Source organism: Diceros bicornis, chromosome 9 (assembly GCF_020826845.1).
Source record: "Diceros bicornis minor isolate mBicDic1 chromosome 9, mDicBic1.mat.cur, whole genome shotgun sequence".
Lineage (NCBI taxonomy): Eukaryota > Metazoa > Chordata > Mammalia > Perissodactyla > Rhinocerotidae > Diceros > Diceros bicornis.
This window is the reverse complement of record NC_080748.1, coordinates 56,285,862-56,297,873: the sequence shown is the minus strand read 5'-3', so window position 1 is coordinate 56,297,873 and position 12,012 is coordinate 56,285,862. Positions and strand designations below refer to the sequence as shown.

The 12,012-nt window shown below is 39.4% G+C and overlaps 2 long non-coding RNA genes across 2 annotated transcripts in view; both read left to right on the top strand.

Moving 5' to 3' along the window:
- LOC131410273 (uncharacterized) overlaps window positions 1–3,412 on the top strand; it is a 53,457-nt gene extending 50,045 nt beyond the window's left edge. Inside the window, exon 3 of the long non-coding RNA XR_009221211.1 lies at window positions 3,326–3,412. This is a non-coding gene — a long non-coding RNA (uncharacterized LOC131410273). The remainder of the gene's footprint in view (window positions 1–3,325) is intronic.
- The window catches only part of LOC131410272 (uncharacterized), a 220,920-nt gene that overhangs the window by 180,010 nt on the left and 28,898 nt on the right, over window positions 1–12,012 (top strand). The window lies entirely within an intron of this gene.

Here is a 12,012-nt window from a genome sequence, read left to right as displayed (position 1 = left end):
CTGAATATTTCCTACATTTCACCAGCTTGTGGAAGTCACCTGGTTGAGGTGACTTGCACAGTAGTAGTCCTCTCGTCCCATGGATCAACAGCCACTTCTTGTGAGAGGCAGGCTCTGATTTGTCATGGTTACTGTGTTACTCAGAGAATCCTCCAGAAGACAGAGGAGGAGAGGGCCTCTTGTAATAGAGTCGCTGCCTGGGGGAGCCGCTGTCCCTGTGCTCTGGCTGCTGCTGGTGCCTTCACGGAAGCCAGCTGTCTTGGCCTCTCTGGTCCTAGAGTGGCTCCTGCTACTCTTCTTGGCATGCATGACTTGCCCTTGACCTCTAATGACCCAGAGTGTTTATCCTCTGAGTTACCACGGCCTGGAATTCTGCCCCCTGACCTATTGTGCTCAGCTCCCTATTTGGTCAACAAGAAAATGCCTTCCTCCCCTTCTAGAGCCCAGTTCTCTCTTTCTTGGGCATGTGGGTGGGTGGGAGATGCCTCATAGTACAGACTCCGAGAGAGATACAGCTGTACCAATTATATTACCAAACTCTCCAGTGGCAAAATTCGCACAGCAGAGTGGCTTCAAGTCTTAGAGATACAGCTCTGCATATTTAAAAAAGTGTTTTTACATTTTTCTCTCTTTTTTATGGGGTGCCTAGATAGTCCAGCCCCCAACATTTTGAGGCCTGAGGAAGAGTAAAAATGGAAGCCAACATAGAAGTCTAAATACTTAAGAGTATAAATCAAGTGAACATATTGTTACATAAAATATATCTTATCCCCCTATCTTGACAAATATCCTTTCATTATAACAAAATTTTTACTTTTTAAATTTCAGCCTTTTTACTTTTATGAACTCCATTTTATATTTTCTATCATAATTTCAGCTTGTTCTCAACCTTGAAGATCTAAAGTATGAAAAAATAAAATGTAACTTTAGAGTGTACAAAATTTGAACACATTTAAAAAATATATAAATTAAAATAAATGTAAACATTGAAAAATAAAATCTCATGTTTTCAAAAAGGTTATTTTTTCTTCTGAAATGTTAAAAAAGATCTTTGAAATTAAGAAGTAAAATTCAAATTGGAATTAATGAATAGCATAAATTTCAATCAATTTTTAAATAGAGCTGGCATTTTAATTTTCTGATTATAAATTAAATCATTTAATTATATCTATAAAAATAAATCCATTACTACTTCTAGTGTTCAATATCCATCTAGATGGCAACGTAAAGAAGTGATGTTTTGCTTTAGGCATGTTATGTCTTGATCTTTATGTATAGTTTCAAAGTATAAACTTATATATGTGTAATTTAAGAGTAACACAAATGATTTAATATTGAAGAATGTTCCTCATCTTCCACATGCAGCTGTTGTGAATGGTGTGCTAATTTCTGGAGCTCCAGAACCCCAATTTGGAACATGAAGAAAAGGAAGACAAAGGATGCTCAGTAGTAATGGGAAACGATACTTCATTATGCAAAAGAATCCATTACATTCATAATATTGGAGAGGATTATGGCACATTATTTAATTTGTTTTTCCCTTACTTAGGAGCTTTTAGCTGCTCGAAGGCTCCCTGCACTCTGACAGGTTGTCAGTCTCTGAAGTTGGCAGTGGCAAAGGGCACAAACCTTCATGGCACTGGATACAGTTGCCATTTCTTCCCAAGACAGGGCCAGAGATGTGAAGAGTTTCCCTGGGTCTTGGATGGCATTAGTCATGAGAGCAGATATTTAGGATTACGGATGGTGCTGAAATTCTGAGTCTTGGATCCCAAGAGATGGAGATGCCCAAGTGTGCTTTAGTGAATTCCTTTAGCTTGCGTTTAAGGGCTGAGACATCACCAGAGACTGAGTTTTGAAGGGTGGGCGCCTGTGCATCACTTTGCACTGTACCTGCCAGGGCTTTCCCTGTGGATACTCAGGTCTTGTGCTACTTTTCACCCCCCCATGACAGATTCTCTCTTCATTTACAATGCTTTTCTCTGAGGACCTGGCTGTCCTTCCCTGACATCTCGCTTCCTCTTGGCTTTCCCAGCAGACATATTTCTAATGTATCTGAATGTCATCGTTGTCACAGTTCAATTCCTTTCCGGTGGACATGTGGCTAGAAACTTTTTGCATGTTCCTGAACATCCTGTGACAGTGAAAGACTCTTTCTTTTTCTTAGGGTCTTAGGGAAGATCCCAAGTACTTCCAGGAGTGATGCCTAAATCCACATGTTGGTCCAACACAATCTCTGTTCCAGCCTGCAAAAGCATCCTGTTACATTTAAATTATTGTCTTTCTAAATAGTCTCTTCTTAACACTGGTGGTCTGAACAATGATGAGATGTTCCAGATATTTAATGTGCTTTGAAGATAAGCATGATATTGTTGAGAGAGCTTAATTGCTCTAGTCCATGGTTCTGCTATCAATCTTGCTTCCTCATAAGAGGTTGTCACCATCCAGGCACAAAAATAGAGACCATTTCTCCTTCTTGGGCAATACACTGGAGCTTCTAGTCTTTGGCTTCTCTGAGAAGGTCACTTTCCCCAGTTTGTCTATAGCCATGCTGGACACAGCCCACACAGATAATTTATAATAAAAGTAGAGAATTTAGGGGCTTAGATTATTTATAGCCGAGATCAAGCATTTAAACTTCTAGGTGTCAATCATCAGTTCTGTGTCTCTCATCAGTTCTAAATTCTTTAATCCTAGTTCTTGTTCAGCCACCTTTTTGCTTCAGAACGATAGGTCAGTCGTTTTGACGCCAGTACCGTCTTTTCAGTTCCTCTCTTTTTTTTTTTTTTAAAGATTTTATTTATTTATTTATTTCCCCCCCAAAGCCCCAATAGATAGTTGTGTGTCATAGTTGCATATCCTTCTAGTTGCTGTATGTGGGACGCGGCCTCAGCATGGCCGGAGAAGCAGTGTGTTGGTGCGCGCCCGGGATCCGAACCCGGGCTGCCAGCAGCGAGCGCGGGCACTTAACCGCTAAGCCACTGGGCCGGCCCTCAGTTCCTCTCTTGTGTTAATTCCATATCCTCCAGTGACCCTTCTTCCCTTTCACTTTCTCCATCCTCCGTATTGGAATTTGCATGGTGGTTAAGGGCAGGCCTTGAATCCCAGCTCCATCGCTTGCTAAATGTGACTTTGGGAAAATTACCCAACCTCTCTGTGTCTGTTTCCCCATTTATAAAATGAGGATTATAATGCCTACCTCGTAGGATGGTGGGAAGGATTAAATGAGATAATGCAGACAAAGCACTTGGCAGAGATCAGACATATGAAAAATATCAGTAAATAGTATCTATTGCTATTTGCCTTCCCTTTTATTTGTCTTCAGGTTGTTTCACAGCTTTACCTGGACTTTGGCTCAATTGAAAGAGGAAAATCAAAGGGGAATTTCAAAGCTAAACAACAGAAACAACAGTTTTACAGTAACCTGCAGGATATTATTTGAACACAGAAAAATAGAGTGCCTCCTCAAAGATATAATGCCTTAAGAAAGAAGGGGACGCTTTCATGGATGTTACCACACTTTAATGAAATAAATACTGTCCTTCTTTTCAGGTATGGGTTTTTGGCACTATTTCCATTTCAAATGAATTGAAGTTAAGTAATTAATAGAACATTATCTGTATATAAAATACTGACAAGCAAATCCCCCCGAACCCCCAAAACAGAAAAATTCAAACTCAGCCCATCTAGCCCTCATGCTCTCTTATTCCCTTCTCCGCTGCACCCCAACTATTATTAGGCTGGACAGTAAGGGCAGGCAGCCGGTGTGAGGAACTTGCGTTGTTAACACGTGATTTCTTCAGTAAAAGAGGTAGTACTTTGGTTATGAGGAAGCACTGCTTCAGGTCCTGTATGTAGTCTACTACCAAAAATAAAACAATAAAAAAGGAATCTGTTCAGTCAAGGAAATAGAACTTGAGATAAATGAGGGGGAAAAAAAAAACAAAAAACATCTATTCAGAGCATTCGATTCCCTAAAGAGCAGAAAAATGACCCCTTCCTAGGACTGAAATCACTGAAACTCTCTTTTAACATGTTAATTGGCTTTCTCTGTTTGCTTCCTCCTAGGTTTACTTGGTGTTCCTGAAAATTCTCAGAGCTTGCCTCCCTCATGCCTGTAATCTTGCTGTTCCTGGGCTGGAGTCCCCTCTTTCTACCTCTCCAGGATCTTGCTGGCATTTCTGTTCCTCCTGAGACCTCCTTCCCTCTTGCCTGCCTTTTCATGGCTCTTGAAATGGTTTCAGTTAAATTTTAAACTGTGTAGAAGCAAGGACCATGTCTTGTATTTTAAAAATGCCATGCCTCTTACAATGCCTGGTTATAATTCTGGGCACATAGTAGATCTAAATTGAATACATTTTAACTGATGGTTTGACCAACTTCCCTTTACTTGATCAGAAAAATAAGAAAAATTTGCCAAGTCTTTTATCCCTTTCAAAATATGATTAATAAGATTTTGAGATTAACCTTGTTTCTCATGTTTTAAAGTTTCATGTTATTATTAATATTATTATTATATATTATTATAATTACAATATTATTAATATTACTCTCATGTTAATGCAGGACAGCCTCAGATAGTGAACATCAATTGTACTTTCATAACAACAAGGAAGGTGGACAGATACAATTGAAATCCCTTAGGAAGAGTAAAGGTGGTAGGAACATCAAACTACAAAATAAGTTCATAAAACATAGAGATTTTGTTGTTACCCTGAAGAATCATCCCAAATGCAGTAGATAACAGCCTCAAATTCCCATGATGTTAAGCAAGCAGAGCTTCTGGAAAATAATTGCTTTTGGCGTGCCTGTTTTTCTTGATTCAACAAAGAAAACAAGATGTAAATGGATTATGGTGTAGTGGCCAAAGAAAAAAGGAAAACCCCAAACCCAGAAGGCCGCGAGTGTGAGATGACCTTCTAGTTCATTTCTCCTTTTTATCTGCTGCTGTTTGTGATTCAGGAAAGACAGCTCTTCATGTTTTCTGCTAAACCTGCAGTAGCATTTCTTTCCATTTTTAAAAGTCCCTTAGCAGATGCTATCTTCCGGAAAACAAAACAAAACAGCACAAACCCACAGATAAGTCCTTCTCCGTACCAAACCCAGGCATACTCTAAAGTCAGAAAAGAGCAATTCTTCTCTTTTTTTAAATTTCTCTATGTCCGGTGGTTGCTTTGGGTGTGTGCTTATGTCTCTTAGAGTTTTCTTCTTTTAAGGTGTTTACATTATGTTCTTTTTGGCAAATCCACATTAGACCATATAGATAACGGAGGGTTTCTACCGATTACTGCATAAACCATCATAGTGGCTACACAACAGAGGTTGTTGATAGATAAGTTATTGAAAATGCAATACTCTATCATCATTTTCTATTCTCTTGGCAGAAATGGCATTTTCGTACGAGGCAAGTAGGCTTGGTTTCTTCTGTTATTAACTTCTTTTCGTTCCTTTTTTCCTCGCCTTCCTTCTGTTTTTCCTTCCCTTTTCTCAGCCTACTATGCAGTGATTCTAACATATAATGACCTCACAGTGTCTAGCACTTGCCCTCTTAATATAGGAAGCAGGACACTGGCCTAGGTTTGCTGCTTTCTTTAATATTTACTTCCATAGCTGCATTTTAGCTTACAGACACAATCAGAATCTTGAAAAAGTTTGGCTCCCAGGTTTAGTTCTGCTTACTGTGATCCTCTTTAAGGTCTGACTCATTGTGTCACATAGATTTTCCACATATTTTAACATGTATTTTCCTCCAATCTTTATTGAATTAAATTTCTTTGCTCTTTAGTTCTTACTGATCATTCTTTTCAGGAGTGTTGTCACATTAAACAAACAAAAACATACCTGGAAAATAATTTGACATTTATAAGATATGTTTTGATTTTGCAAGAAAATAGATGTGATTTTTTTTCATTCCCTGCCCAACTATTTGAGAAGAATCAGAAAGTGGAAGCTAAACAGTAGCTAATACGTGTTCCAGTATGTAATGAGGAATACTAAATAATCACTCCTAAAGCCCCTGACATTTGCCTACCATGATGGACACCAGTGAGAAATAATAATGTATCTGTAATGTTGTATCAATAATATTATCAGTAACATTTGCTGGAGTTGTGAACACCCTTGGTTTTGAAACTAGCTTTGAAACTCAAGTGTAATAAGAATAGAGCAACTAAAAGAGTGAAGGACCCACAAAATGTGTCAAACTGGGAATGAGGGAAGGACCTGGCACTGTTTAGCTTGCAAAAGAAGAGATCAAAATGAGAAGTGAAAGAGAGAGCAGACTCTGTCCACAGTGTCCCTCAAGGCCTTCTAGAAATAGTCTAGCAGAGGTTGGGTGACTAAACTTCAGGAATGTTACTATCAGAATTCTTTCACTGGGTGAGAGCACAGGGCAGATGGTATCTGTGGTCTGTCCACAGATTAGAAATGGGGGGTATTCCAAGTTGCCTAGTTGACAAAGGTACAGGTTGTCACTGGGGCAGATGATGGAAGCCTGGCATTGAGCTTTTCCGGTGGCTTGGGGCTCTAACCCCACTTCATGTAGCGGGTTCCCATTCTTCCTGTTTGCTGTGAGTTGTGAGGTCGTGGTCCCCAGTGGTTGCCAGGGAAATCTGCAAGCCTGCACTGGAAGAGTGGGCTGCAGGGAGGCTGGGAGGAGCACCCAGCCTGGGTTCAGCAAGTCAGGATTGAGTATTTTGTTTGGTCAACTGATTAAGGAATTTGTTTATTGTTACCACATTGCTATATTATTTTTCCACTGGGATCACAAGAATTTTCTGCTTGTTAATTTTAGAGAAGTCAGGAGCGTGACAGTAAAAACATTTGTGGAAGTGGTTAAAGAACACTCTTATAAAACCTACTGATCCTCTCAGCGAGACCCAGAGCACAGTGTGAACTGAATACAAAACATTAGTTGAAACCTATGTGTCGTCCAAGGACCCAGCTGTCATGGATGTTTCCACTGTTTTGTCACTAAGGCATCATAGAGACAGCCAATTCCTGTAATGGCTTTGGTGTAGTAAGCTAATAGGAAGAAAAGACAGGGTGGACTTTGGAGTGAGAGAAACGGTAAGAGAAATATGTGGATGTATTGAGAGGAGAGGGGAGAAATCATTGTAGGATGGGAATTTGAAACATGGAAATAGGAAACGAAAGAGATATTCTTTGGATGCTAACAGATCAAAGAACTAGAACTAGGAAATGAGATTGACTTATAGAAATAGAAATCCATTATGACTAAGAGGAGAAGCAATAGAAATAATTCTATCTCCTCTAAAATAAGAGTCAGCCCCTCTTGCTGTGCTTCATCATCCCTGTGAAATAGGATTCTCATTTGGTGAAGGATGTATTATCCGGCCCACCCCAACCTCCAAGCTCTAGGAGTAGGCACTTGTGGTATTTCTTGTTTCAAACTACAAATTGGCTGGATCAATCATAATGAAACATACATACTTAAAGTAGACTTGATTTAAAAAAATAGAGACTGGCTTTGTGGCACAGTGGTTGAGTTCAGCTCTCTCCGCTTTGGCGGCCCAGGTTCACAGGTTCGGATCCTGGGTGTGGACCCACACCACTCCTCAGCTGTGCTGTGGTGGCAACCCATGTACAAAATAGGGGAAGATTGGCAAAGATGTTTGCTCAGGGCTAATCTTCCTCACACACACACACAAAATCAGTTAAAGATAGATTTGCAACCAAAATTTCACATTGGTGGAAATCAGAAAGCTTAAGAAGTTCATGAAAAAGCTTTATTTTCTTTTCATTTTGACAAAATTTGATTGGAAACCCAAGAACCTAGAGGTGGTCCTTAAAAACTGGTAGTGACAGTAAGAAAATACCTGTGAGTTTTGTATTCAAGCTGAGCCAGAGACCAGGATAAGTCCCAGTTTCCTGGGAGGAGGAAGGATACTCATGTTTGAGGAAGGGGAAAAAGAAGTCGTGCTTGTCGAGCACTGAGAATGTCAGGCATGGGGCTAAGTACTTCACATCTACAATCTCATTTATTCATCACAACCCTGAAATTAAGTATTGTGATTACTCTTATACAAAAGGGAAAACTATAGTCTCATCACTTAGGAGAAAAGAATATATATGGACCATAATTTTTTGAACTATATCCTCCATTCATTGGGTGTCTGCAGCTTGGATTCAAACATAAGGTTTCTATAGCTTGAATTTCAAGTCTATGAGATTTCTTTTGAGAAATTGCCACCTCCTCTCTTCTGTGAAAGTCTGTTAGAACCCTACACTTCCTACCATTGTCACTACCTGGATACTACTCTTCTCAACTAAAATGGTAAGAAGGGCTGGAGACCTCCCAGCCATAATGCCTCGCCATCCTGAAGCTTCCCCTGCAGCTCCTAATGGTGACACTTGTTAAAACTTGGTTAAGCCTGTAGCCAGACAGTGGGACAACACACTTGACCTTCTGTTGACTCAGGTTAAGCAGCTCTCACACTTACGATGGAATGTCCCTGGGTTGGCAGCCAGGAACCGATGTCTCCCTCCTGGAAGGTCCTGTCTCAGGATGTTGTTATGGACTGAATTGCGTCCTCTCCCCACCTCAATTCACGTGCTGAAGCCCTAACCCCCAACGTGACTGTGTTTGTAGATGGGGCCTGTGAGGGGGTAATAAAGGTTAAATGAGGTCATAAGGGTGGGGCCTTAATCCAATAGGACTGGTGTCTTTATCAGAAGAGGAAGAGACACCAGAGATCTCTAACTCTCTGCATGTGTACAAAGAAGACACCATGTGAGACCACAGCAAGAAGGTGGCCATCTACAAGCCAGGAAGAGAGGCTTCACCAGAAACCAACCCTCACAGCACCATGACCTTGGACTTCTAGCCTCCAGAACTGTGAGAAAATAAATTTCTGTTGTTCAAGCCACCCAGTCTGTGGTAGCACTTTGTTATGGCAGCCTGAGCAGACAAACACACCAGGACAATTATAGCCATTCCTGGGAACTGTCAGGAGTGAGGCGTGGCCCTTTTGCTGGCATCACTAGCTCAAAGGATTATGAACTCCTAGAGCTCCTGGGGGCTGTCTTTGCCATGCTGGTGTGTAGTAGCTTCCTGAGAAAGAGGCCAGCACACACAGGAGAGAAGATCCTAAGAACATCTTTGAGCACTGGGCTCCAGTCATGTCTGAGGCTGGCTGTACCTTTTGAACTTTCTAGTTGCATGAGCCAATACTTCTCTTTTTTGTCTAGCAGGTTTGAGTCGCGGTGTTCCCATTAGCAATCAAAGATTCCTGACAAATACCCCACTTCTTTTGACATCCTAGCTTTCCCAAACCACATTATAATGGGTACCTGATATCTTGACATTGTGGTTTGCTGCTGTGGACAATTTGACCTTCATTCTTATTTCATTTAAACAAATGTTAAACTTTCATCTTAAAAAGAAATTACTATATAATATATGTAACAGATACCCTACTCGATCTCTGTGTCATACCTTATCCTGGTCCTTATCTGATCATAGCCGTCATCCCATTCCTGCAGCTCATCCTTTCCTGATCTGCTCTGGATTCTGCAATTCCCCCACCTCAGGTGTGGGGTAATATTTAGGGATGGAGGGAAAGTCACAGATATCCGCATGTCAGAACTGCACCATCAAAAGTCTCCACAGTGAAATGAAGAACTTTGTTTCTAGTGGGATGGTCTTGACAAACAGTTGACAAGTACTTGCTGAGAAGTCTAATTAGACTGGAATTTCCCCTGACAATATTCCCTGCCACTACCGAGCATTGGTAGGGGAAATTCTCACTATGAATTTTTCCTTTATATCATAGCATTGTGTCCACCAAAAGGCTAACAAATGCAAATTTCAAGGGAAGGGGTGAACACCACAAGTGTACATTAGTTCCCATTAACACCGTTATCAGGGCAAAAGGAAGGAGAATAGACTTGGTTGTATTTTACTGGGTGGCAGAGAGAATCAAGGGCACAAACACTCCTGGGGGCTTTGCTGGCATGAGGGCAGCAGCAGGACCTTGGGCACATCTCACTTCCTATCACTATTGCTGTTCTGCCGAGGACTCCATCCTGAAATGAAATTTTCCTTTTGTGAATTTAGATGGCAGCTGTTATTGGCAACAGCATGTTCAGCACTTTCTCACTGATTGTCTAATGTGTTGTGTCTCCCTCAGACTTGAGTGCGTGCACTGAGTCTTTTCCTCTCTTTCCACATCTTCCCTCTTTCTTTCTCCTCCTCCTGTTTCCTTCTTTTGGTGTCTGAGTCATATAAAGAATATTGATGGCCAACAGGCACATGAAAAGATATTAAATATCACTGATTATTAGGGAAATGCAAATCAAAACTACCCAATATCACCTCACATGGGTCAGAATGGCTATAATTAATAAGACAAGAAATAACAAGTTTTGGAGATGTTGTGGATAAAAGGGAACCCTCATACACTGCTGGTGGGAGTGCAAACTGCTGCAACCACTATGAAAAACAATATGGAGATTTCTCAGAAAATTAAAAATAGAAATACCGTATGATCCAGCTAATCCACTACTTGTTATTTATCCAAAGAACATGAAATCAACAATTCAAAGAGATTTATGCACTGCTATGTTCATTGCAGCATTATTCAGAATAGCCAAGACATGGAAGCAACCCAAGTGCCCATCAATGGATGAATGGATAAAGAAGATGTGGTATATACATATATATATACACACACACACAATGGAATACTACTCAGTCATAAAAAAGACAAAATTATGCCATTTGTGACAACATGGATGGACCTTGACGGTATTATGCTAAGTGAAATAAGTCAGAGAAAGACAAATACCGTATGATTTCACTCATATGTGGGAGATAAACACATAGATAAAGAGAACAGATTAGTGGTTACCAGAGGGTAAGGGGATGGGGGGAGGGCGAAAGGAGTAAAGGGGCACATATGTATGATGACGAATAAAAATTAGACTATTAGTGGTGAACATGATGCAGTCTATATAGAAACTGAAGTATAATAATGTACACCTGAAATTTATACAATGTTATGTCAATATGACCTCAGTAAAATAATTTAAAAAAGAATAACAACATTATCTTTTAAAAAAAATCATACTTGCTTACCACAAAAAATCAAACAATATTGAAAAGTACAAAATTGAAATTAAATATCTTCCTAAGTTGCACCACCCAGAAATGACCAGTGGTTATTTCAGAAACCTCTCTATGTATATTGGAAAGATAGATATGTAGAGATACAAAGAGTTTTATAAAAATGGGATTATTCTATGTATGCTATTTGAAAATAACATACATTAAGTTTTGTTTTATTTTAGCTTAACCAAAGAAAGAAGAAACAAAGTTAAAATAAATTGTTGCTGAACTTCAGATAAATTTTCACTGTAAGGCGAATTTACTCTCAAGGAATCTTGCTAAGAAAATAGAAAGAATGTAGTCATTTTTAAAACTATAGATGTAAATTTAGACAGTACCTATTGATTCTTTGCTCTGTGCACTAGAAAATTAGCACACTTCCTCCCTTCAGCTTTCACCTATCCTCTAGTTTTTTGTTAGTCATACTATAATTTTTCTATTTTCAAGATTTTGAAATATGTGTTTTGTTTAAGCATAGTTCTATTTATTTATTTATTGAGATATAATTGACATAGAACATTGTATTAGTCCAAAGCGTGCAACACAATGATTTGATACGTGTATATATTGCAAAATGATCACCACAATAAGTCTGGTTAACATGCTTCAACACAAAGTTACAATTACTTTTTCTTGTGATGAGAACTTAGAAGATCTACTCTCTTAGCAACTTTTAAATATACAATATAGTATTGTTAACTATAACTACCATACTGTACATTACATCCCATATGTATATATATAACACATATATATAAAGGAATATTAGTCAGCTTTAAAGATGTATACACACACACACACACACACACCACATTTTCTTTATCCATTCATCCATCTATGGACACTTAGGTTATTTCCACGTCTTGGCTGTAGTAAGTAATGCT